The sequence below is a fragment of the Suricata suricatta genome, chromosome 3, assembly GCF_006229205.1.
Source record: "Suricata suricatta isolate VVHF042 chromosome 3, meerkat_22Aug2017_6uvM2_HiC, whole genome shotgun sequence".
Lineage (NCBI taxonomy): Eukaryota > Metazoa > Chordata > Mammalia > Carnivora > Herpestidae > Suricata > Suricata suricatta.
Window position 1 is genome coordinate 101,347,497 of NC_043702.1, and position 5,755 is coordinate 101,353,251.

At 36.5% G+C, this 5,755-nt stretch overlaps 1 long non-coding RNA gene across 1 annotated transcript; it reads left to right on the plus strand.

Annotated features, from left to right (window-relative positions):
* The first annotated feature begins 1,418 nt into the window (after positions 1–1,418).
* On the plus strand, positions 1,419–5,431 carry LOC115286742. The gene is made up of 2 exons (XR_003906245.1): positions 1,419–1,499; positions 5,089–5,431. It is a non-coding gene; the product is annotated as an uncharacterized LOC115286742 (long non-coding RNA).
* The last annotated feature ends 324 nt before the right edge of the window (positions 5,432–5,755 follow it).

Here is a 5,755-nt window from a genome sequence, read left to right on the forward strand (position 1 = left end):
ACTTCCAATAGGAACATATATATCATCAAAACACTCTAACTCCTAAATAACTTATTAAAAGAGAAATTCTAATATTATTTAATGGCACATTTGCCTTCAAAAAGGTACATTTGGTCTGTTGTTGAATGAACGGTAGAGGTTCATCTTTAGTTTTACTTGCGTCATCCATGATCACAGCATAGGTAGGTCATGATTTTCGTTCGCTCTTCCTAATTTCAGAAAAATTTGTTTCAAGACAGCTATATGTATCAAAGCTGGACTATTATAATTGTGTTCGTCCCACTAACCACCGGTCCCACTACACTTTGCATAGACTGTCAGCCTCCCACCCCGATTATTTTGATCCAGTGCACACACTTCTCAAACCAGCACTTAAAATTTCTCACATAACTGAACAGAGGGCTCAGTGGGGGCAAATGCTGTCCCTTTATGGTCAGAATATTGTCTGGTACATAGGAAGCACCAGGAAAATTGCACTGATTACTTTTATTAGGCTTTCGTTACTTACTAATCCTCCTGTATGTCAATTCTGAAGTGCTGACCAAAATCCTGGCCAAGTTTAATTCGATTCTTTTAAAATGAGAAATGAAGACAAATTTTATGACAGAGGAGACTTCAGCCAGAGGTTAAGTACATCCTTATTGCCCTTTGTCCTTTACCAAATGATATTAAACGACAATCAGATAATATTTACACTAAATCCAGTCCTCCGCTGACATGCTTTAGCCTTTTGCTTTGTGAGACTTTTTGTTCTGTTTCCCCAAAGTCTGGGCAGTCCTTGACTCGTGGATGGGAGAAAAACAAAGGCGAAGGTTTTTCTTTCATACTAGAGATAACTTTTCAAAGGGAAGACCTATGTTATACCCCATCTCGTAACTAATTAGGCCATTGAGAGAACAGGTTCCGGTCCATCCTTGTGGCTGCAGTAACAGTGAGCAAATACACACAGAAGCAAGTTTTTGTTCGCTTACTTTCCCTCCCTCCCTCCCTCCCTCCCTCCCTCCCTCCCTCCCTTCCTTCCTTCCTTCCTTTCTTTTTCTTTCTTTCTTTCTTCTTTCTTCCCACAGGAGTTTTGCAAGCGTTGTTCTGTGTAGTGCAGCATATGAGAAATTCACTTTCCAAAGAAAGGAACAGATGCATCTTAGTACAAGTTTCTAAACAGGCATTGTTTGCCTTTTGCATCTTTTACTTGTTTCTTTATTATTTTTGAATAAACAAAGTATCATTAATTAGAGTGGGTATCAGGAGATGCGTACAGGGAAAAATTACCAACGGTTTTCTAGAGCAGTTAATTGATTTTGGACTTACTGAACTTGTCTTAATTACTGCAGATAAACTGGTGAACAGAACAGTTGTCACCACTAATGTGGAATTTGTAGTTAAGTGGAGACAGCTGAAAATTAACACGTTTGTTTTACAGATAAGTACACAGGCACAGTGCACTGATGAAGACTGTTACCGGATTTTGTCTGGGATGTCAGGGAAACACGGATATGAAGGTACCTTTATAAAAGGTCATTCTTTTTTTGTTTTTTATTTTTATTTATTTTATTTTTGAGAGACAGAGAAAGACAGTGAGAGCAGGGGAGGGTCAGAGAGAGAGGGAGATACAGAATCCGAAGACAGGTTCCAGCCTCTGTGCTAGCTGTCAGCACAGAGCCCGACATGGGGCTTGAACCCACAAACCATGAGATCATGACCTAAACCGAAGTTGGATGCTTAACCAACTGAGTCACCCAGTCGCCCCTATAAAAGGTCATTCTTAATTCAGAACTTCATCTAGATTCTTACTACCCAAAGAACTACCATCCATCCTTTACAGCACAGCTTATGTGAAGTCTTGTCGGCATAACCATGGCCATACCCTCCTCTACAGATGCTGCTTACAGCGTATGCTCTTTACCAAGATTTACCACACTGATTTGTCAAAAGATATCCTTTTTCCATGTGCAGGTGTACTAGACTGTGAGCTCCCTGCGGGTGGGCACGTGCCCGTGGTGCCCAGCACAGGGCCTGCCAAAGAGAACACCCTCCAAACATACTCATTGAATTGAATGGTAATATGGTAATATGTGTCCAGAGTGGGGAGTAAGACTTTTTGGCTTCCTGTTTTGTTTTGTTGAACTTCAAGGCTGTTGTATATTAGTATGTGCACAGAAACCGTGTTGGATGAGTGTCAGAGGACAAATCAAGACGTTAGCTGGAAACAGAGAGGAAATATTAAACATTAGGAGGTGTGTTTTCCTAACAGAGGTACAATACCTTGTTTGGATGGGAAATGCTTTCATACAGAACATCCTCATGTGCTCATTTTCATTAACGGTGGTCTCAGGTGTTTTTTTCAAACTCATCATTTTGTTCTCTTGATTCCGTTTTCCCCGTGCTGTTGAAATATTAGCCAGCTCTTCTGATGGGCATTGGCGTTACCAACTTTATCAAGCATGACATCTCCTCCTAGTTTCTAATATTCCTCAGAGATGGTGTTTCTCAACATGAACCACTTTGTCAAACATGACATTTACTTACAAGGTTTCTGAGGGGTGGACTAGAGGCTTCCTCATAATTTTTACTGGCACAGGTCTTTTTTTCCCATAATTCCCATTGATAATTTATTAGTCACACCACCTTGTTTCTCTGGAAGTCCACTTTGAAGAAGTTTAAAATTTATGCTTCATAGATTAGCTTAAATAAACCACCTCTGTTTGATTTCATTAGAAAAAAATCCGTCTGACAGTCCCTAGAAATCAAGTAATAGAACCAAATTTTTTTTCTCAGCATGCCTGTGTGTGCACACGTATGTGCCTACCTATGTATCTAATTGCATACTTGAAATATTTTTGTTATCATGCGTGATTGGTATACTGAGCACAGAAGTGTTTGGTTATTGAAACTAAAAATTAGATAAAAACATAGAACACAAAAAGCTATGTCTGTCCATTTGCCTTAACAAAATTGAGAAAAATTAAAAAAAATTAAAGAACATTTTGTCTGCATTTTGTTAACTATAAAGTTATTTGGAAATATCCACTTAAGGGATTAATTTTTAAACAGATGTTTCATGTCATGTGGAGACAGCGTCTGGCAATGTTAAAGATTTTTCAGTTGCGCTCTGTGGGGGCAGCGTTAATCTCCAAATCTCTTCTTTTCTGCACTAAGTTCTGACACCAGTACCATATGGGAGAGGCCCTTCTGGGTTCCAGGTTTAGTTTTGTCTATTTTCTTTTCATTTCTCCCTGGGGAGCAACAGACCCTGGCCCCTGCCCTGTTCATTGCTTCTCTTCACAGCCCTGGCCAGATAAACTTCCTCTCACTGTCCTCTGAGAAAGCTCTAAACACTGCCTCTACACCTTTCCAGAGCCACTGAGCAGCGGACTGCACCATTGTTTATTAGGCGTTAAGATTCCATTGGGTCACACATGGCCAAATGAGCGTTGAGGAAAGATTATTTGGAGAGAAAAAGTAATTGCAAGGATAGAAAAGAGATCAAAGGCTTCCTGGACAGCCAATGAGCCTTCACACATTGGATGAGAAGATTCCATGTATACTTTGATTGCCTTTGCAAACCTACAGAGAAAATTAAAATGTGCCTCAAAAAATAGAATGTGGGATATGGAGAGTGTAAAATATTATGAAATAAACTCATAACACATCTGAATCCCAAAGTTCATTAGCTCTTACAAAAAAAAAACACAGAGCTTATTTGTTCACAAAAAGAAAAGTATGAAAAATAAATTGCAAATATATTAATAACTTTAATGCAGCCACACCAAAAGAAAATTTAATGGCTATTTTAGAAATTAAATTAGTCACTTAATTGCAATTTAAAAGACTAATACCAACTATAATGTAAGAAGTTAGACATTAACTAGAAATCATTACAAATGGGTTGTACATGAGTAGTTAGAGAGGACCAATTTCAGGGCTGGATGTGAACTGTTTTAATCATTTGAATTTACTCTTTTTTCCTCATGTCCTTAATTTTCATCTTGATTCTTCTCAGGACTAAAAACCCTGAGTGTGTTCATCAAAAAGTATCTGAAAGATCATTCCTTTCCCTGTTTCTGGTTTTGTGTATTTGTTCTGGCAGCACGCTGAGGTAGAAATCACTTTGCATTTCAAGTAAAGTTTAATTGTCTGAACTCCATAGGGTTGTCAGAGACAGAATAGAAAATTGCTTCTTTCCTTGGGGCCCCATATCTTTGTTTTTTCCTAGTGAGGGCAAAGAGATGAGAAAATCACATCCATTGAAGGGTCTTTGTCTAAGTCACCATTCGTGAGAATCATCCTACACTCCTTAGTTCTCTGTTGTCTTCCATAATCAGTGAACTTTAGCTCCTTTAGGAAATAAAATGAAGGAAAGGTGGTTAATGCATGACTGAAAAACGTATTATTTATTTAGTCTGGAAGTACTTTTTGTTTCTCTCTATATATATACTATATATTTATGTGTAATACAATACATAATATATAATGTATATTTACATATATGTTTATATATTACACATGATCTTAAATAATCATTTTTTTAACTTTTGAAATAGTCTGTTAAGTTTCAGACAATGTCCCTGAATACAGTCTCTTGTATATATGCATATAAAAATTAAACTACACATTTTATCAAATTAACCTTGTTATGCACTTTGTTATGATTATGCACTCAAAAATTAATGAAACAAAATTTCTAAGAGTTATTTATTATAAAATAATAATTTTGGGTTATAAGCTTGACATTGAATGCTAACACAGGCCCCAACTTACATTTTTGGTCTTGTTTCCAAATACTCTATCTTGACAAAATACTTTCCCAAATAGGTTAGTAGATCTCCTAGCTGCAAAATAACAGTTGTGGCTACATAGGCAGCTAAAGGTAATCTATATAGAGTAAACTCTTCTATTTAGAGTAATGCCTATATAATAATAATAATATAATTGTGTATAATATTAATTATAATATCATTTATATTAATAATATAATATTATGTATAATGTTAATAATATAATTGTGTATTATATATTATTATATTAATAATGATATAATTATGTATACTATATTATATATATTAAAATCTATATAAACTTTCTATTTAGAAAGAAAGAGTGAACCCTGTCCTCTGACGGAATGTCCAACATCTAAAGAGCAAATCCTCAGGAAAACAACAACAAAAAAGGATTCCTATATATGCTGAATAGAGTTGAAGGAAAATGTAACCAGAGATGGATATTAGGAATTTAGCTTCTAAATTCTTGTCGTCATTGGATACAAGAACACTATTTGAGTTTAGTCATATTATAGGAAGCTATAGGCCAAGAAGAATTCAGATCCTGGAAGTTTGGGAGCTGAGAGGCAACTGCCTTAAAATAGACACTCCATTCTTGTGTCACTCAGTTTGTAGTATGTAATGCTTACTAAATACAGATTAAATGAATAAGTGAATGTGTTAACATATCATGATATGCATATTCCTAGGATATGAGATTGGATCTCTCTTGGGCATCCAAGATATCCAGAATCCACAAATGGAGAAAATGTATTTGGGACAACGCGGGTTTAGTGGCAGTCTGGCACCGCTGGGCAGGAGAGCCAGGGATCGCTACTGCCTAAGGACTGTAAGGCAGTGACTGAGAGCTATGTAATTCTATGATTTTAATGGAATCCAAAGGTAAATATGAGTCACCAGAAAAGGGGACGATTATCAATAAGATGTAAATGTCACAAAGGAGCTTAAGCAATCTTCGATCATTCAGACAAACTATG